Here is a 22,201-nt window from a genome sequence, read left to right on the forward strand (position 1 = left end):
ATACCCCCAGTTTCTTCACTTTCATTCCCTTCTTTTGAGGTCCACACCATCAGGCTCTTCCGTCCCCTCTCCCTCAGAGTAGCGGTCATATACCGGCCCCCAGGCTCACCTACCCACTTCCTGGACGACTTCTCAGCCTGGCTGCCGCACTTCATGTCCTCAGAATTACCAACCCTTATCCTGGGAGACTTCAACATTCCCATTAACAGCCCCACGTCCACATCTGCATCCCAGCTTCTATCACTAACCACTTCTCTCGGCCTCTCACAGCTCTTAACCTCTGAAACACACAAAGACGGTAACACCCTGGACCTGGTCTTTGTCCGGCTCTGTTCAATTCCCCACCTAGATAACTCACCACTTCCCCTCTCTGACCACAACATTCTCTCCTTCACACTCACAATTCCTCGCCCACCCCAGCACTCTCCTACCTACCACACATTCAGAAATCTACATGCTATTAATCCTCACACACTTTCAGACTCCTTACACTCATCACTGTCCCCAGTCTCCTCTTGTTCCTGTCCTGATCTGGCTGTACATTACTTCAATGACACTCTTAGAAGCACCCTAGACCAAGTAGCTCCCCTCACCTTCAGAACCTTCAAACACAGAGTGAAACAGCCCTGGCTCACATCGCAAACCCGATTTCTCCAGCGATGCTCCAGGTGTGCTGAACGCTTATGGAGGAAAACTCGCACCCCAGAAGACTTCTTGCACTTCAAATTTATGTTAAGGACCTATAACTCTGCCCTTCACCTTGCCAAACAGACCTACTTCACCACCCTGATCTCCTCACTATCCAACAACCCCAAGAAACTTTTTGACACGTTTCACTCCCTCCTCAGGCCAAAAGCACAAGACCCTATCACAGACATTTGTGCTGATGACCTGGCCTCCCACTTTATAGAGAAAATAGATAACATCCGTCAGGAAATCCGCTCCCAGACACCAAGTGCAATGACTCCCATTCCTCCATGCATCTCCCCTGGCTCACTCTCCACATTCGATCCCATCACAGAAGAAGAAGTCTCCAAGCTCCTCTCCTCTTCTCGTCCGACTACATGCACCACCGACCCCATTCCCTCACACCTCCTCCAGTCTCTCTCTCCAGTCGTCACAACTCACCTAACTGCAATCTTTAATCTCTCCCTCTCCTCTGGCATTTTCCCCTCCTCCTTCAAACACTCTATCATTACTCCATTACTAAAAAAACCCACCCTTGACCCATCATGTGCAAGCAACTACAGACCGGTCTCCAATCTACCCTTCATCTCAAAACTCCTGGAGCGCCTAGTCTACTCTCGCCTTACCCGATACCTCTCCACTCATTCCCTCCTAGACCCTTCACAGTCCGGGTTCCGCCCCCTACATTCAACAGAAACTGCACTCATCAAGGTGACCAATGACCTTCTGACAGCAAAATGTAACGGTGACCACTCTCTGCTCATTCTCCTCGATCTTTCTGCAGCTTTCGACACTGTTGACCACCCTCTCCTACTCTCTAGGCTCCAGTCACTAGGCATTAAGGACACTGCTCTCTCCTGGTTCTCTTCCTATCTTTCTGACCGCTCCTTCAGTGTTCTGTTCTCCGGCTCCACTTCATCTCCTCTTCCTCTCACTGTCGGGGTACCTCAGGGCTCAGTCCTTGGACCCCTTCTCTTCTCCCTCTACACGGCCCCAATTGAACAGACCATCAGCAGATTTGGCTTTCAGTACCATCTTTACGCTGATGACACACAACTATACACGTCAGCCCCTGACCTTACCCCCGCTGTACTACAGAACGCCACTGACTGTCTGTCTGCAGTCTCTAACATCATGTCCGCTCTCTATCTGAAGCTCAACCTCTCCAAAACTGAACTTCTTCTGCTCCCGCCTTCTACTAACCTCCCTAAATCTGACATTTCCCTCTCCGTGGGTGGCACCATAATAACACCTAGGCAGCAGGCACGCTGTCTGGGTGTCATGTTTGACTCCGATCTCTCCTTCACCTCCCACATACAATCTCTTGCCCGCTCGTGCCGCTTACACCTAAAGAACATCTCTAGAATCCGCCCTTTTCTCACCATGGAGACAACAAAAACTCTCACTGTCACCCTAATCCACTCCCGCCTGGACTACTGTAACTCTCTTTTAATTGGCCTCCCCCTCACGCGACTTTCCCCTCTCCAGTCTATCCTTAATGCAGCAGCCAGGGTCGTCCATCTGGCTAATCGTTACTCGGACGTGTCCGCTCTTTGCCAGTCATTACACTGGCTGCCCATTCATTACAGGATACAATTCAAAGTACTTGTTCTCACCCACAAAGCTCTCCACAGTGCGGCACCCCCTTACATCTCCTCCCTCATTTCTGTCTATCGGCCTAGCCGACCGCTGCGCTCTGCAAACGACTTTTGACTAACCTCTGCACTAATCCGTACCTCCCACTCCCGACTCCAAGACTTCTCCCGTGCTGCGCCAATCCTCTGGAATGCTCTACCCCAAGATATTAGGACCATCCACAACTTGCATAGCTTTAGGCGCTCACTCAAAACTCATTTGTTCAGAGCGGCCTATCACGTTCCCTAATCAGTCATTTTATGTTTGTGTGTGTGTGTAGCCCATTCACTATCTCATCTACCCCCCACCCCCTGAAGATGGCTGGACCATCATTGTAAATACATCATTGTAAATACACACCTGTACTTTGTATCTCCCCACCTCATTGTAGATTGTAAGCTCTCACGAGCAGGGTCGTCTTATTTTGCTTTATTGCTGTATTGTTAACATTGTTACCTATGACTGTTGTGTTTGAAACTGTTAAACTGTAAAGCGCTGCGGAATATGTTGGCGCTATATAAATAAAGATTATTATTATTATTATTATTATTCTGGTTATATGGAATTGTCTTCTTTAGCCTATAGGTAAAAAAACTTTCCCAATGGGAAATAACAGGATTTAATGTTTTAATGGCATAATTTCAGCAGATTTTGTACAGACCTAGGTACATTCCAGACTGACTAGCAACATTACTGCTTCTTTCACAAGACTGTTCCTTACAGTACCAATTTGTACTTTTTTAGATTTGTTTAGTTGACAAGTTTCATTTTACCCTAGAGTAATCTGTATAACCAAGCTTCTGTGACGTCTTGAAGCAATACAATTACTGTGTGTCAGATAAATTAGAGAACTTATTACTTAAAATGGAAATCAAATGCTAAACAAATATTGCTGAGAGCTTAGAATAGATCTCACAATTATCACAAACACGCTCTTGATAAAGCATATAAGTAAATGTAATAGTCTGATGCACAATTATAGTTACTAAAAGTAAGTCCGCAAGATAGTATTTTTTATGAGATAAGAATTGCTACAAAATAACATATAACAACACTTCTTAATACTCGGAAGCTATAAATAGAAACATAATGTGTAAAAGTGAATTTGAGATTCGAGACACTATGTAATATAGCCTAGTGTAAAACTTCAAAATCGCTTACATACTACGCAGTCCTGATTTGAAACAACAAATGCTACTTAACTTTGACCTTTTGTTTTCCTCTAAGGCTACTTTCACATTAGCGTCGTTCAACGCACGTCGCAATGCGTCGTTATGTAGAAAAAACGCATCCTGCAAAGTTGCCCGCAGGATGCGTTTTTTCTCTATAGAGTTTCATTACTTTGCAATTCGATTCATGCAAATCGCCAAGAAATGCATGTTGTCTTTTTATATGTTGCATCAGTCACTGACATGACCACATATAAGAATGTGTGGACTTCCCAGCATGCCTTGTATTGTACCATATCACATGGTATAGTGCAGCCATTCAGGACTTACTATCATAGCCTGTGTGAAAGCCTAGGCAGAGAATTCAGCAACAATTTTGGGTGATATAAGAGCTTCTAGCTAAACAAGAAATAGAAAGAGAAAGCCCTAAAACGTTGAATAAACACTCAAGACAGTAATGTGTTGCACAACTACATCAAGGAAAAAGCTAAGTCTTGTAATCAAGGAACAATACAGAGATTAATTTGTTAAAGGGAGAGAGAGGTAGGAGAAGTGCCAGCAGCAGTATCAGTTTCAGTGTGATTGATCAGTATTATGGTGCACCTGGCATCTGTCTTTCTGCATTTTAATTATAATTGCACTTTTTTTCTTCTTTCTTAATGCACTGGAAAGCAGAAGCAAAACAGCACATTAGTTCTTGTATAAATAAAACCTGCAATCAGTGGCAGGCAGTGTGCATCTTTGTCACAAGCGGCTGTCCACCTCACAGTGTGTGTGCTATAAACAAATTTGGTTTTGGCACATCTGTTTTAATAGTCAAACTTTACATCAGTACATGCCACACAAATACAGCGTTTTTTTGCAGGTGCTGGAATTTCTAATTTTGTCATTTTTTGGAAGAAGGAATACATTTTGATGAAGAAATAGAAAAAGAGAAAAAGTAAAAGAAAGACATTTAACTATGCATTTCTGTTTTTGCACACCTGTTTGACTTTTCCAATTAGACAACAGTATACTGCATCCTGCTGCCACATTTTGTTCTCTGTACATCTAACTACCTTGTATTTGCTATTATGTCCTTTAGGGCTTGTTTCCATTTGCGAGAAACACGTCCGTGTCTCGCATGTGGAAACCAAGCTGTGGCGCCGGCACTCCAGAGCGGAGCGTGCGGCTCCATGTGTTGCTATGCGGCCGCACGCTCTGCTCCCAAGTGCCGGCACCACAGCTTGGTTTCCACATGCGAGACACGGACGTGTTTCTCGCAAATGGAAACAAGCCCTTATGGCAAGGGGTGAATGATTGGTGTTGAAAAGATTGTCAAAAGTTAACTGTAGTGTTATGGAAAATATATGGTAAAAGGAAAAGTGTCAATGGCCATGGAATAGCTAAAAATGTGGTAGCTGTTAGCATCAATAAAAGCACCACAGGCACCACTGTCACCAGCTGTCCGATCAGTAGATTACCAAACGCAGGTAACAATTGGCCTCCTTTGCCTCTGACAAGTGTATTATTGAGGAGTACAGCCGCAGCGTCCAACCCGCAGCGGCCGGAAGTTACAGCATAGTGGAGGGGATTTCATGAAATCCCATCTCCACTATGTGCAGGGACGCCTCCAGCTTCCCTTCATAACCGGACATGCGGCGCGTCTTTCCAGACCGGAGCATGTCTAATTATATTGCGTAGACGCTCTGTCTCCACAAGATAAAGTCACCCATACAATGTATAGGATGCGGTGATTCCGCATGGTTCAATGAACACATGCGGAATCACCTCGCGTACAAAAGCCGGCAGCTCTTTGGACAGAGCGGACATGTGCTGCGTCCAAAGCGCTGCCAATACTGATCGTGGAAACATACGCAAAGGCTTTATCCAATATGTGGCACATCACTCATCTCAGTCACAGCTGGATGATGTCACCTCTGACAGTGACATCGTTAGTTTAATTAAGTATTGTGCACAAAAAAGTCTACCTGATCACAAATGACTAGGAAGGATCGTTTTTTAACTTTTTTTTTTTCATTTTTAAACACACGAGTCTGTGAGTGCACTATATTATTAAATGGACTGTTGGTTACAACCAGATTACCATCCATTTCTTTGGAGAGGTCACTATGTCATTACTAAGGTTGTTTTTGTGTTAATGAGATTGAAAAGAATTGGATGCCATCCTAGGAGACCACAAAGAGTTTTTCACAAATTTTCAGAGTATTTGGAGAATGCGCTATACTTGGCAAATTAATTTGCCTCAAATAAAGACTTTTTGAAAAAATTTGAAGAACCTGTCGAATTTGAAATTCAAAAGATTTTATCATCTCTGGGAAACAGTATTTTTTTTAACATAGAATTGATCAAACATGTAATTTCGACCTGTTCATGACTAAGTAGAGAAATCTTACAGACACAACCTTCTTATGGCTGGAGTCACATTATTGTATCACATCTGATGTAAGAGCATCGGATGCGAGATGATAATGACCCTCGGCTTCTGCTCTGCTGCGAGCGTGATCCGAGTGTCAGTGCTCTGAGCTCCGATCCTCTCGTGTTAGAGGATAGCAGCACAGCTGTGGTGGGGACAGAGAAGTTAGTTTCTCCATCTCCTCTGCTACTGGCATCGGCCGGAATCGCACTGCACTCGGGTGATATCTGAGTGCAGCGTGATGCTTCACACACATCCATAGACTTATAAGGGTGCATGCGGTTTGAATTTGGGATGCAATCGCAGGGTTTATTCTATCACTAGCATGTGGATTTTAATTTTTTTATACTTATGGAATAAAAATGGAAGATTTTATCTATTTTTTAGATGTGCCGATCAACTTTATTTCTCTTGGATTTATTTCCTGATGGTATGCAGTATTTGAAACAGCACCCAAACAAAGGACAGATCTAATCATTCACTGCACGGTGAGTGATTTATTTACGTCTTTTTTTCTAGCATTTCACTTATATATTATAGTGTATATATCCTACAAAGAACTACGGAGTATGGACACCCATCGATTTGTAAAAGCAATAAACATTTTATTGGGAAACCATATACACAAATAATAAACAACAATATAAAAGGACAAGGTACACGTTCAAGCACATGTATGGCGGGACAACCACACTGAAAAATAGCACCTGGGGCTTAGAAGTGACACGTGAAAATAATCACATAGGGGCAAATTGTTCACTCAATAGCTAGTAACAATAATTATAAAGTGCATAGTGCTATGTATAAGTGGTAATTATGCCCCAAGGTGAACTGTATCATGAATCATAAGTCAAACAGCATAGTGGAAAAGTCCAGCTCTTCCTGTCATTCTTACCCAAGTATCCTGAGGTGCCAGTGTGTGCCCGATAGCCCCGACGCGCGTTTCGCGTGAGCTTCCTCGGGGGGACATGTTTGTGTGTCACGCTGGGCTGTATTTATGGGTATATTGTCAGCTGGAAAGGCCATCGCGCACTTAATTTGGCGCATGCGCGCCGCCGTCTACGGAGCGTCGCACATCCCATCCCCGGCATCTACGGCGCTGCGAGCAGGCAGAGGGAAAGCCCTCAAGACGTCACTTCCTGCTCCACCGCTACTGTATGCCGAAGAGGGCAATGTGCAAGCACAAGTACAAGAGCGCGATCTGCGCTATTCCCCTGGTGATCGGTGGGGGAGGCCATCTTCCTGTGGCCGCGCGTGCGCAGATGGAGCGCTCTGCTGCCCGCGGCTTCAGGAACATGGCCGCCGCGATCTCCATCTGCGCACACGCGGCATCCCGCGGCCATTTTCCTGAAGCCGCGGGCAGCAGAGCGCTCCATCTGCGCACGCGCGGCCACAGGAAGATAGCCGCCCCCACCGATCACCAGGGGAATAGTGCAGATCGCGCTCTTTTTCCACACCTATGAAGTGAATTCGGGCCTTGGGCATGCGCAAACCACTACGCCACCAACGGAAAAATAAGCAAGATCTGGGGGAAGGAACAGCGATGTCACCACACCCATTTGACCAGACCAGCCTGATTGACAGGCAAAAACGGCAACTTTGGTAACGTATTTCGTCAGCATAGGTGGGGAATCAGGGTCCACAAAATACACTATTGTAATGCACAGCTCAGGCCCTATTTAACAGTATTTTTATCTCATACGGAAAAAACGGGGTGACAGGTTCCCTTTAAAAATAGAGCCAGAAATAGTGTTATTCCTTATGTACACACATGACAGCTTATTCTGAAAAGCTATTTGAACATTAATTTACGCTATAAGCCCTTTGGGCAATGTTACATTTTCTTTTTAAAGTTCTTGCTCACAATAAAAACTTTTTTTTTTGCTATTTCAAGATGTTCCCGGATTGACTTATGCAGCACAGCCAAAGTTTTTTGATATCTTTATCTTTATACAACTGTTTGAGGCTTTCATCGCAGTTCCCTTTGACATGGCCATATTCATGAGGGTATGTTATCAGTTCTTCTCAGCAAAGTTATGCTCAGACATAACTTGTGACTACAGTATAGAATGGATTGGCATGACTGATAAATCAAAGTCACATTCAGGTACTGAATAAAGCTGTTGTTGCAAGGTGAGAACTTGTACATCAGATATCTAATACTAACGTCAATTCAATTTTATTTTAATTGAATAGAAAGACATTGACTTTTTTGCTCTCTTTCAATATTCATGCAGGATTATGGCCAATTTTTACTGAAAGGGGTTTCCTGGATTAAAGGAACGAGAGAATGATGATTGCTTTCTTCCAAAAACAGCGCCTCACCTGATTGAGTGTGGAATTGCAGCTCCTTTTAATGAATGGAGCTGAGTTGCAATACCATGCACAACCTTTAGGGGCTCTGTTTTCAAAAGAAAGCGGTCATATTCTTCTAATTCTATTTATTCATTTATTATGCTTTGCTTATACTAAAAAAAACCTTAAAACTAAAGATGACTATTTTAAAATTGTGTTGTTTTTTCTCAGATAGTTTTTATTTAGCTTTTAGTTTTCTCAACACTAGTATTATCTTATTTTATATACAAATACATTATGAGCTAATGTGAAGTATTTTAAGATATTTATTTCTATCATTACCTGTCAGGAGGCATAAACAACATTTATTCATACAGCTCTTAGTAAACTTATAGGGAACCTGTTATATTGAATGTGCAGTCTGATTTGCAGGCAATATGTGAAAGAGTAGGAGAAGGTAAGCAGATTGATATATACCTTTGTGGAAAAGACTCATTTTGAGGCCACGTTCACAGCCTCGGTATTTTATATCAGTATTTGTAAACGGGTGGTCCTAATCAGTGATTGATACTTATGCCTTTATAAACACTGATAAAAGGGAAATGATTATTCACTAATTAAGACCACCCACTTAACACCTAACTACAGAACCGGCAGGGATTTAGAGGCATAATGCAAATTATATGGGTTTTTTTTTAGCAAAAACTATCTATCAATCTAGTCAGCCTCTTCTGATTTATAGCATGCCCCTCAGAGGCAGACATACCACCAGTGCAGCTGAACAAGGGCCCTGAAGGGTGGGGGCCCAATCAACTGCTGAGACATCTTGCCTATCATAGAGCTAGTGGCAGCATCAACACTAATAGGGGAGGAGGGGGCCGTACCTGAGTCATGTACAGACAGAGGGGAGCGGCCGCTCTAATGCACACTACAAAAAACGCCAGAGCCTCTGTGTCTCTGTGGTTCCCCCTCTGCTTCTTCTTCATGGCCTGCATGGGAGAGGGTGTCCTGTGTGCTGCGGATAGAAGCCGCCAGACACTCCACTCACCTCTATCTGCACAAGGGAAGTAGCAGCTTCACCTTCCCTATCTATCGCGCCGCCAGGAGCATGATGGCTACTATCCATGGCACAAAGGACACCATCCTCTCTTCCCCAGGCAGACCGTGCAGGAGGAGCGGAGATGGAATTGTGAGGGACATAGAGGGAACTGTCCTTAGTGGCTCAGGGTGTACACTATCCACAGCCACTGTAAGGGTATGTGCACACCAGGGCCGGTTTTAGGCAAAGTGGGTTCTAGGCAAAGTTTAAAATGGGGCCCCAAATGCTAATATATTGCACATCATACAGAAGCATTTCGGTTGTATTTACGTGCACTGATCTCAGGCCGCTAAACGAGTGTGATCGACAATACTGAAGTCGTTGGACGCTTGTTTCCCGGCCTCTTTCCACTGTCTGAGAAAGAATGAAGGGGACAGAACGATCACTAATAGATCACCATACAGTATCATGTTATCAGCAGCACATCTACAGTTTACACCGGCGATGTCCTGCTGAGAACAATTATTTTTATTCCGGCATAAACAATCCAATCACCCAATGAATATGCAGCATTTTGCTTGTTTAGTATAATACACCCCATAGTCCTCCATATATTATAATGTGCACCACAGTCCTCCATATTGTAAAATGCACACCCCATAGTCCTCCATATAATATAATGTGCCCCATAGTCCTCCATATAGTATAATACACTCCTCATAGTCCTCCATATAGTATTATACACTTCCCATAGTCCTCCATATAGTATAATACACTCCTCATAGTCCTCCATATATTAAAATATACTCCTCAGTCCTCCATATAGCATAATACACTCCTCACAGTGCTCCATATGGTATAATGCACCGCCATAGTCATCCATGTAGTACAATTCACTTCCCATAGTATAATGCACCCCATAGTTCTTCATATAGTATAATGTATTCCCCATAGTCCTCGATACAGTATAATTCAGCCCACATATAGTATAATGCAGCCACTACCCCACAGAGTATAATGCAGCCACCCCACAGAGTATAATGCAGCCACCCCAGAGTATAATGTAACCCCCCACAGAGTATAATGTAACCTCCCCATAGAATATAATGCAGCCCCCCATATAGCATAATGTAGCCCCCTCATAGAGTATGATGCAATCACCCCTCATAGAATATAAATATAATACAGCCCCCACATAGAATACAATGTAGCCCCGAACAAGATATATTACAGCCCACCTCCCCATAGAATATAATGTAGCCCCATCAAAGGGTATGATGCAATCATCTTTCATAAAATCTAATAAAGCCCCCCACAGAATATAATGCAGCCCCCCATAGTATATAACACAGCCTCCTCCATAGAATATAATGTATAATGTACCCCCCAAATATATAACACAGCCACATAATATATAACACAGCCTCCCCCATAGAATATAATATACCCCCATAGTGTATAGCACAGCCCACATAGTAGTATATAGCACAGCCCACATAGTAGTATATAGCACAGCCCACACAGTAGTATATAGCACAGCCCACACAGCAGTATATAGAACAGCCCACACAGTAGTATAAAGCACTGCCCACACATTAGTATACAGCACTGCCCACAGTAGTATACAGCACTGCCCACAGTAGTATACAGCACTGCCCATACAGTAGTATACAGCACTGCCCACAGTAGTATACAGCACTGCCCATAAAGTAGTATACAGCACTGCCCACATCCCCCCCTCCCTCCCCGCCTCACTTCTCCCGAGAATGGCCACACAGTCCAGTAAAAAAAACCAAAAAAACACAAGCTCCTCACCTCTCCCCGAACCCGCGCTGCTCCCTGCCCCTGTGTCGGTGGCTGCCGCCGCACTGCCTGGCACACAGTGAGTGCGTGATGACGCGCACCCGCTGTCTCAGAGGCAGAGCGGGGAATGATGGGAGAGGGAGCATCAGGTGACGTTCTCTCCTCCATCATTGCTTTGAACTGTACCGGCAGACGCCGGTATAGTTCAATGCGGCAGGGGAGTCGGCGCTGGCGTCAGGCGGGCCCTCCTGCCCCACAGGGGCCCCATAGCAGCTGCGTGACTTGCAGCTAGCTGGGGGCCCCTTGAGGAGCGGGGGCCCCAGGCAGCTGCCTGGTCTGCCTGCCCCTAACGCCGGCCCTGGTGCACATGGATCACCCCCACGTAAGGGCAATGGGGTACTCGGCACCGGGTCCTTCGGTTCTCAGCGGGGATGTCACGGTGGCCCGACCCGATCCGTGGCCCTTTGAGGGACGTCCAATAAAGAAAGGAGTTTTTATGGTTTTGGGAAAGGTCTTTAAAAGGGAAGTGTTCGTGACGCCACCTGTGGTATTCGGTCAGGGTGACCGACGCTGCTTAGGGGTCCTGTTACGGACCTGGTGGTTAGGAGCACCCGGAAAGACCTGATGAGTAAACTAGTAATCAGAACCAGCTCTGGGAAAGTGGGAACTCTGCTGACCGCAAACCCTACTCCTATCACACACACACTAGAAATAGCCGTGGAGCATACCTAACTCTCCCTAGACGCCTCTTCACAGCCTAAGAGCTAACTACCCCTAAAGATAGAAATAGAAGCCTAACCTTGCCTCAGAGAAATTCCCCAAAGGTAAAGGCAGCCCCCCACATATATTGACTGTGAGTTAAGAGGAAAGTCACAAACACAGGAATTAAACAGGTTTTAGCAAAGGAGGCCAGACTTCACTAAACAGTCAGAGGATAGAAAAGGAAACTTTGCGGTCAGCACAAAAAACTATAAAAACCACGCAGAGTATGCAAAAAGACCCCCACACCGACTCACAGTGTGGAGGTGCAACACTGCACCCCAGAGCTTCCAGCTAGCAAGGAAATATCATGATAGCAAGCTGGACTAGAATTTAGCAGTACTAAGAAATATATTCCGGCAGCAGTAACAACAAATGAACTAGCAGGGACTTAGCTTCTGCTGGAGTAGACAGGTCCTCAGAGAAGTCCAAGAGAGATCTGAACCAATACTGATACATTCACAGCTGGCATGAAGTAACGATCTGAGTGGAGTTAAATAGGTAAGCCCGCATAGCAATAAACGAGAGCAGCTGATAAAGCCAACCTCAGTGACCAGCAGTTCCGCTCAAAGCCACCAGAGGGAGTCCAAGAGCAGAACCAACCAAAGTACCATTCATGACCACAGGAGGGAGTCCGAGAACGGAATTCACAACAGTACCCCCCATTGAGGAGGGGTCACCGAACCCTCACCAGGGCCCCCAGGCCGATCAGGACGAGCCAAATGAAAGGCACGAACTAAATCGGCAGCATGGACATCGGAGGCAACAACCCAGGAATTATCCTCCTGACCATAGCCCTTCCACTTAACCAGGTACTGAAGCTTCCGTCTCGAAATACGAGAATCCAAAATTTTTTCCACCACATACTCCAACTCCCCCTCAACCAACACCGGAGCAGGAGGATCAACGGAGGGAACCATAGGCGCCACGTACCTCCGCAACAACGACCTATGGAACACATTATGGATGGCAAAAGAAGCTGGAAGAACCAAACGAAATGACACAGGGTTGAGAATTTCAGAAATCTTATAAGGACCAATGAAACGAGGCTTAAACTTAGGAGAAGAAACCTTCATAGGAACATAACGAGAAGACAACCAAACCAAATCCCCAACACGAAGTCGGGGACCAACACAACGACGGCGGTTAGCGAAACGTTGAGCCTTCTCCTGGGACAACGTCAGATTGTCCACTACGTGAGTCCAAATTTGCTGCAACCTGTCCACCACAGAATCCACACCAGGACAGTCAGAAGGCTCAACCTGCCCCGAAGAAAAACGAGGATGAAAACTGTTGTGAAATCTATTTTTGGGCTCCCTCTAGTGGTCACAAGCGGTACTGTGTAGTGTTGTCTTTCTGCAGGTTGGCAGCATCAGCTAGTTCGTTATCCTTGGTTGGTTTCCTATTTAGCTCACCTGGATACTTAGTTCCTTGCCTGCTATCAATGTATTCAGTGCTCTTCAGATTCCTTGTGTCTACCTTGCTCCCAGTCTCTCCAAGACAAGCTAAGTTTTTGTTTGATCATTTTTTGATTATCATCAGCGTTCATTATGTTTTTAGTCCAGCTCGCTAAAATGTGATTTCCTCGCTTGCTGGTTGCTCTAGGGGACTGAGTTTCTCCCCCCACACTGTTAGTTGGTGAGGGGGTTCTTGAAATCTCAGAGTGGATATTTTGTAAGGGTTTTTTACTGACCGCATAGATTCCCTTTTCTATTTTCTGCTATCTAGTATTAGTGGGCCTCATTTGCTGAATCTGCTTTCACCCCTGTGTATGTGCCTTCCTCTTACCTCACCGTTATTATTTGTTGGGGGCTTCTATATCTTTGGGGATTATTTCTCTGGAGGCAAGAGAGGTCTTTCTTTCTCTCTAGGGGTAGTTAGTTCCTCAGGCTGGCTCGAGACGTCTAGGATTTTTAGGCACGTTCACCGGCTACTTCTAGTGTGTTTGGATAGGTTCAGATTTGCGGTCAGTCCAGTTTGCCACCTCCCTAGAGCTTGTCCTATGTTTGTTACTTAGCTGGAGTAATTTGTGATCCTCAACCACTAAGGATCATAACAGAAAACCAGAATTGCAAAAAAAAGGCGAAACCAAAGTAGCCGAACTAGCCCGATTATTAAGGGCGAACTCAGCCAATGGCAAGAAGGTCACCCAATCATCCTGATCAGCAGAAACAAAGCATCTCAGATAGGTTTCCAAAGTCTGGTTGGTTTGTTCGGTTTGGCCATTTGTTTGAGGATGGAAAGCCGAAGAAAAAGACAAATCAATGCCCATCTTAGCACAAAAGGACCACCAAAACCTAGAGACAAACTGGGAACCTCTGTCCGACACAATGTTCTCCGGAATGCCATGCAAACAAACCACATGTTGAAAAAATAATGGCACCAAATCAGAGGAGGAAGGTAATTTAGGCAAGGGTACCAAATGGACCATCTTAGAAAAGCGATCACAAACCACCCAGATGACAGACATCCTTTGAGGGACAGGAAGATCTGAAATAAAATCCATTGAAACATGCGTCCAAGGCCTTTTCAGGACTGGCAAGGGCAAAAGCAACCCACTGGCACGAGAACAGCAGGGCTTAGCCCGAGCACAAGTCCCACAGGACTGCACAAAAGAACGCACATTCCATGACAAGGAAGGCCACCAAAAGGACCTAGCCACCAAATCTCTGGTACTAAAAATCCCAGGATGACCAGCCAACACCGAGCAATGAACCTCAGAAATAACTCTGCTAGTCCATCTATCAGGGACAAACAATTTCTCCGCTGGACAACGGTCAGGTCTATCAGCCTGAAACTCCTGCAGCACCCGCCGCAAATCAGGGGAGATGGCAGACAGAATTACCCCCTCTTTGAGAATACCAGCCGGCTCAGGGACTCCCGGAGAATCAGGCACAAAACTCCTAGAAAGGGCATCCGCCTTCACATTCTTAGAACCTGGAAGGTATGAGACCACAAAATCGAAACGAGAGAAAAACAGCGACCATCGAGCCTGTCTAGGATTCAACCGCTTGGCAGACTCGAGATAAGTCAGATTTTCGTGATCCGTCAAGACCACCACGCGGTGCTTGGCTCCCTCAAGCCAATGTCGCCACTCCTCGAATGCCCACTTCATAGCCAGCAGCTCCCGATTGCCAACATCATAATTACGCTCAGCAGGTGAAAACTTTCTAGAAAAGAAGGCACATGGCTTCATCACAGAGCCATCAGAACTTCTTTGAGATAAAACAGCCCCTGCTCCAATCTCAGAAGCATCAACCTCGACCTGAAAAGGGAGCAAAACATCTGACTGACGCAACACAGGGGCCGAAGAAAAATGACGTTTCAGCTCCTGAAAAGCCTCAACGGCCGCAGAGGACCAATTCACCACATCAGCACCTTTCTTTGTCAAATCAGTCAAAGGTTTAACCACACTAGAATAATTAGCGATGAAGCGACGGTAAAAATTAGCAAAGCCCAGGAATTTCTGGAGGCTCTTCACAGATGTAGGTTGAGTCCAATCATAAATGGCCTGAACTTTAACAGGATCCATCTCGATAGTAGAAGGGGAAAAAATGAAGCCCAAAAAGGAAACCTTCTGAACTCCGAAGAGACATTTAGACCCCTCCACAAACAAGCAATTAGCACGAAGGACCTGGAATACCATTCTGACCTGTTTCACATGAGACTCCCAATCATCCGAAAAGACCAAAATATCATCCAAATGTACAATCATGAATCTATCCAGATACTTTCGGAAGATGTCATGCATAAAGGACTGAAACACAGATGGAGCATTTGAAAGCCCGAATGGCATTACCAGGTACTCAAAATGGCCCTCGGGCATATTAAATGCTGTTTTCCATTCATCGCCCTGTTTAATACGCACAAGGTTATACGCCCCTCGAAGATCTATCTTGGTGAACCAACTAGCCCCCTTAATCCGAGCAAACAAATCAGACAGCAGAGGCAAAGGGTACTGAAATTTGACCGTGATTTTATTGAGAAGGCGGTAATCTATACAGGGTCTCAGAGAACCATCCTTCTTGGCCACAAAAAAGAACCCTGCTCCCAACGGTGATGAAGACGGGCGAATATGCCCTTTCTCCAAGGACTCCTTTATATAACTCCGCATAGCGGCGTGCTCTGGCACGGATAAATTGAAAAGTCGGCCCTTAGGAAACTTACTACCAGGAATCAAATTTATAGCACAATCACAATCCCTATGAGGGGGTAGGACACTGGATTTGGGCTCATCAAATACATCCTGGTAATCCGACAAAAACTCAGGGACTTCAGAAGGAGTGGAAGCAGAAATTGACACCAACGGAACATCGCCATGTACCCCTTGACAACCCCAACTAGACACAGACATTGATTTCCAATCCAATACTGGATTATGAATCTGTAGCCATGGCAAACCCAACACGACCACATCATGCAAATTATGCAACATCAAAAAGCGAATATCTTCCTGATGTGCAGGAGCCATGCACATGGTCAACTGAGTCCAGTACTGAGGTTTATTCTTGGCCAACGGCGTGGCATCAATTCCCCTTAATGGAATAGGATACTGCAAAGGCTCCAAGAAAAAACCACAGCGCCTGGCAAACGCCAAGTCCATCAAATTCAGGGCAGCGCCTGAATCCACAAATGCCATAACCGAGTAGGATGACAAAGAGCAAATCAGAGTAACAGACAAAAGAAATTTAGGCTGTACAGTACCAATGGTGACAGACCTAGCGAACCGCTTAGTACGCTTAGGACAATCAGAGATAGCATGAGTGGGGTCACCACAGTAAAAACACAGCCTATTCTGATGTCTGTGTTCTTGCCGTTCAGTTCTGGTCAAAGTTCTATCACATTGCATAAGCTCAGGCCTCTGCTCAGAGGACACCGCCAAATGGTGTACAATTTTGCGCTCACGCAAACGCCGATCAATTTGGATGGCCAAGGACATTGATTCATTCAGACCAGCAGGCGTGGGGAATCCCACCATAACATCCTTAAGGGCTTCAGAAAGACCCTTTCTAAAAATTGCTGCCAGGGCACACTCATTCCATTGAGTAAGCACAGACCATTTTCTAAACTTCTGACAATATATCTCCGCTTCATCCTGACCCTGACACAAAGCTAGCAAAATTTTCTCTGCCTGATCCACTGAATTCGGTTCGTCATAAAGCAATCCAAGCGCCAGAAAAAATGCATCTACATTAAGCAATGCAGGATCTCCTGGCGCAAGGGAGAATGCCCAGTCTTGAGGGTCACCACGCAACAAAGAAATAATAATTTTTACTTGCTGAATGGGGTCACCAGAGGAGCGGGGTTTCAAAGCAAGAAACAGTTTACAATTATTTTTGAAATTCAGAAACTTAGATCTATCCCCAGAAAACAAATCAGGAATTGGAATTCTAGGCTCTAACATCGGATTCTGAACTACATAATCTTGAATGCTTTGTACCCTTGCAGTGAGATTATCCACACAAGAGGACAGACCTTGGATATCCATATCTACACCTGAGTCCTGAACCACCCAGAGGTTAAGGGGAAAAGAGAGACAAAACACACTGCAAAGAAAAAAAATGGGTTCAGAACTTCTCTTATCCCTCTTGTGAGATGCATTAACACTTTATTGGCCAGCTGTACTGTTATGGACCTGGTGGTTAGGAGCACCCGGAAAGACCTGATGAGTAAACTAGTAATCAGAACCAGCTCTGGGAAAGTGGGAACTCTGCTGACCGCAAACCCTACTCCTATCACACACACACTAGAAATAGCCGTGGAGCGTACCTAACTCTCCCTAGACGCCTCTTCACAGCCTAAGAGCTAACTACCCCTAAAGATAGAAATAGAAGCCTAACCTTGCCTCAGAAAAATTCCCCAAAGGTAAAGGCAGCCCCCCACATATATTGACTGTGAGTTAAGAGGAAAGTCACAAACACAGGAATAGTGGAAAGGAAAGTCACAAACGGCAGCAGTAACAACAAATGAACTAGCAGGGACTTAGCTTCTGCTGGAGTAGACAGGTCCTCAGAGAAGTCCAAGAGAGATCTGAACCAATACTGATACATTCACAGCTGGCATGAAGTAATGATCTGAGTGGAGTTAAATAGGTAAGCCCGCATAGAAATAAACGAGAGCAGCTGATAAAGCCAACCTCAGTGACCAGCAGTTCCGCTCAAAGCCACCAGAGGGAGTCCAAGAGCAGAACCAACCAAAGTACCATTCATGACCACAGGAGGAAGTCCGAGAACGGAATTCACAACAGGGTCCGCTGGGGTGATGTTATGGCAGCTTGATGGTATACCTTCCCACAGGTGAAGTGTATCCCCAAGGCATCCCAGAGTGTAGATGGTGGATGGTGTGAGGCACAGTGAATAACGTGGACACAAGGTTGCAGTCTCGTTCATAGATACGTTCTTTTGATCGCCCGTTATCGCATTTTAATGCAATGTCGCGGCGACCAAAAAACGTAATTCTGGCGTTTCTAATTTTTTTCTCGCTACGCCGTTTAGCGATCAGGTTAGTGCTTTTTTTATTGATAGATCGGGCGATTCTGAACGCGGCGATACCAAATATGTGTAGGTTTGATTTTTTTTAATTGATTTATTTTAATTGGGGAGAAAGGGGGGTGATTTAAACTTTTATATTTTTTTTTATTTTTTTCACATTTTTTTTACTTTTTTTTACTTTTGCCATGCTTCAATAGCCTCCATGGGAGGCTAGAAGCTGGCACAACGTGATCGGCTCTGCTACATAGCAGCGACCATCAGATCTCTGCTATGCAGCAGAAATGCAGGTGTGCTGTGAGCGCCAACAACAGGGTGGCGCTCACAGCTGCCGGCGATCAGTAACCATAGAGGTCTCAAGGACCTCTATGGTTACAATGCAGAAGCATCGCTGACCCCCGATCATGTGACGGGGGTCAGCAATGCGCTCATTTCCGGCCGCCCGGTCGGAAGCACAGGTTAAATGCCACTGTCTGCGTTTGACAGCGGCATTTAACTAGTTAATAGCGGCGGATGAATCGCGATTTCACCCGCCGCTATTGCGGGCACATGTCAGCTGTTCAAAACAGCTGACATGTCCCGGCTTTGATGCGGGCTCACCGCCGGAGCCCTGCATCAAAGCGCGGTATCTGACCTCAGACGTACTATCCCGTCTGAGGTCAGAAAGAGGTTAATGCAGAAAAACCCACAATGGTCACAAAAATAACTTGATTCTGACAAAAGTAATAATAAATAAAAAATCTCTGAAAATGAACAAATGAAAGAAAGTCAGACATTGCTTTTCAACCATGCTTCCACATAATGTTTTAAAAAATAAAACTCATGAAATAGACCTGGACAGAAATGATTGTACCCCTGAAAATATTGTGACAAAAGGGAATCAGTGGGTGGGCCTGTATATAGGGACTGTTGAGGGATCTCATCCTGGAGCTACTCGAGTTCACTCTCACACACAATTTTTTTGTGTTCAAGGGTTCCTTCTACCTACAGATCCAGGGGACAGCCATGGGGGCGGCCTTTGTGCCTTCCTATGCCAACCTGTTCCTGGGTCTGTGGGAGAGGGACCTATTCCTGTCCGACAAACAGGGGTTGATTGAGCGTGTTCTTTTAAGGGCACGTTATATCGACGATATCTTCTTTGTCTGGCAGGGCACCTCCATCGACCTTGCGCAATTCATCTCCACTTTGAACAACAATGACCTGAATATACGCCTCACCCCGGTGTGGGATACGAGGAAGATTGACTTCTTGGATGTCACGATTTGTAAGGATGCGGGGGGTATGATTCAAACGGACATTTTCCGGAAGCCTACTGCTACCAATACCCTCCTGCATGCCTCATCGTGCCATCCTTCCCATATGATTAGGGCTATCCCTGTCGGTCAATTTCTGCGCCTAAGACGCATTTGCTCCAGCGAACAGGACTTTGAGGTTCGTGCTAAGGAGCTAAGACTGCGCTTTCTATCGAGGGGGTATAGTGGACGTAGCCTGAAAAAAGCCTACCATCGAGCGAAACACTCAGACCGTGATGGCCTCCTCTATGGGAAGGCTGTGACAAGGCCCAAGATGAATAATCAGATAAGATTTATTACATCATTTCATCCCCAACATATGGATATGCGGGCAGCGATGAAGAGAGCGTGGCCAATCTTACAAGCTGACCCAATTATAAAAAAGTTTCTTCCGGCCCATCCGTTACTCACGTTCCGGAGGGCTAGAAACCTTAGGGATCAGCTTACACATAGTCACTATGTTGGCCAGCCAGTGACCACATTCCTCAGCAGTGCTGCTGTGCGGAGTGGATGTACCCCTTGTGGCAAATGTGTTGCCTGCCCGAATATTGAGCGTTGCTCCTCTTTCTCTAACTCAGATGGCACTAAGAATTACATCATTAAAAAATATATATCATGTACCTCTAGGTATGTGATATATTATGCCACCTGTCCTTGTGGTCTGATTTATGTTGGTTTGACCACAAGGCAGCTCAAAGTTAGAGTTAGGGAGCATGTTCTGGGTATACAGGCAGCGGTCGAATGTAAGGATGTTACTACGCTTAAAACATTGCCCAAGCATTTTAGGGACTTCCACTCCTGCGATGCAGCACTGCTGAGGGTAAGGGGTATAGATCTCCTTAATATTAACATTAGGGGGGGTGCATTGTCCAAACACCTTGCTCAATTGGAGACAAGGTGGATATGGACCCTACGCACCATCCACCCGGATGGGCTGAATGAGAATATTTCATTCGCCCCATTCCTGTGATCCACTCTTTGTTGCGTGTCATGTGGGTAGCGTGATTCACGGCCTGGTTTTTATTTTTATTTTATTTCATTACATTATGTGTGTTGTCTGTGTGTTTATCTTATTTAATTTGCATTATTCAGCACTTGGATATCCTGAATATTGAAGTGTCTACGTATTCGTGAGAATTCTTCTATCAAGTGCTTCTGCGTGTCAATATCGTCAGTCGGCTATTTCACATTTATATGTATATATGTATATGTGTTGTTCTTAGTGTTGGTATTTATATATATGTGTTATATTTGCATGATTAGCGGTGTTTAGTATATGGGGTACAATATATTTAATATATTTAATATGGGTTACTACTTAATGTTTGTTATGTGATACCTGTATTCAATGTTTGTATTGATTATTGTAGGCATAGTCCCAGTGATGCTGTATGAGGGTAAGTTCACACAGGACTTTTTTGCTGCGTATTTTTGCTGCGTTTTTTTATGCTAATTTAGGTGCGGTTTTTTGGTGCGTATTTGGTGCGTTTTTTGGGTAAGTTCACACAGGACTTTTTTGCTGCATATTTTTGCTGCGTATTTTTGCTGCGTTTTTTATGCCAATTTTCAGCTGCTTATAGATGTGTTTTTTGTGCGGTTTTGGTGCGTTTTTTTGTCTATTTGTGCATGATAATAAAGTTGAGTGACCCCAGTGGAGCTTAGCATCGCCTTCATCCCAGCGGGGGAACAATTTACGGCAAATTACATGCCATGCATCGGCCTTTTTTTGACGATCACTGTAGTTTGGGCAAGCTACATCCCAAATTACAGGCATTGCGTCCACCTTGGAAAAATAAATGAAAAAGTAATTACCAAATGCAAGATGAAATGAAGCCAACATTCATGACAAGGAAGATACAAACATACATATGCAGAACACATGAACATGTACATAACAGCACATGAGCATCGCAAAGTGTACCATTGCAAACAATCGGATAGATAGATAGATATATCACAAATAGTGTTGAGCATTCCGATACCGCAAGTATCGGGTATCGGCCGATACTTGCGGTATCGGAATTCCGATACCGAGATCCGATACTTTTGTGGTATCGGGAATCGGAATCGGAAGTTCCCAGTGTATGGTTCCCAGGGTCTGAAGGAGAGGAAACTCTCCTTCAGGCCCTGGGATCCATATCCATGTAAAAAATAAAGAATTAAAATAAAAAATAGGGATATACTCACCCTCTGACGCGCCCTGGTAGTAACCGGCAGCCTGCTTTGCTTAAAATGAGCGCGTTCAGCACCTTCCATGACGTCACGGCTTCTGATTGGTCGCGTGCCGCTCATGTGACCGCCACGCGACCAATCACAAGCCGCGACATCATCCCTCAGGTCCTAAATTCCCTTCTAGGAATTTAGGACCTGAGGGATGACGTCACGGCTTCTGATTGGTCGCGTGGCGGTCACATGAGCGGCACGCGACCAATCAGAATCCGTGACATCATGGAAGGTACTGAACGCGCTCATTTTAAGCAAAGAAGGCTGCTGGTTCACAGCGGTAAGGTCCAGGCTGCGTCGGAGAGGTGAGCATATCAATATTTTTTATTTTAATTCTTTATTTTACACATTCATATGGATCCCAGGGCCTGAAGGAGAGTTTCCTCTCCTTCAGA

The 22,201-nt window shown here is 45.1% G+C and overlaps 1 long non-coding RNA gene across 1 annotated transcript in view; it reads right to left on the reverse strand.

Annotated features, from left to right (window-relative positions):
• LOC143817953 (uncharacterized) overlaps positions 1 to 22,201 on the reverse strand; it is a 37,795-nt gene that overhangs the window by 15,114 nt on the left and 480 nt on the right. The gene's annotated exons all lie outside the window — the stretch shown is intronic.

This window comes from Ranitomeya variabilis, chromosome 3 (genome assembly GCF_051348905.1).
Source record: "Ranitomeya variabilis isolate aRanVar5 chromosome 3, aRanVar5.hap1, whole genome shotgun sequence".
NCBI classification, from domain to species: Eukaryota; Metazoa; Chordata; class Amphibia; order Anura; family Dendrobatidae; genus Ranitomeya; species Ranitomeya variabilis.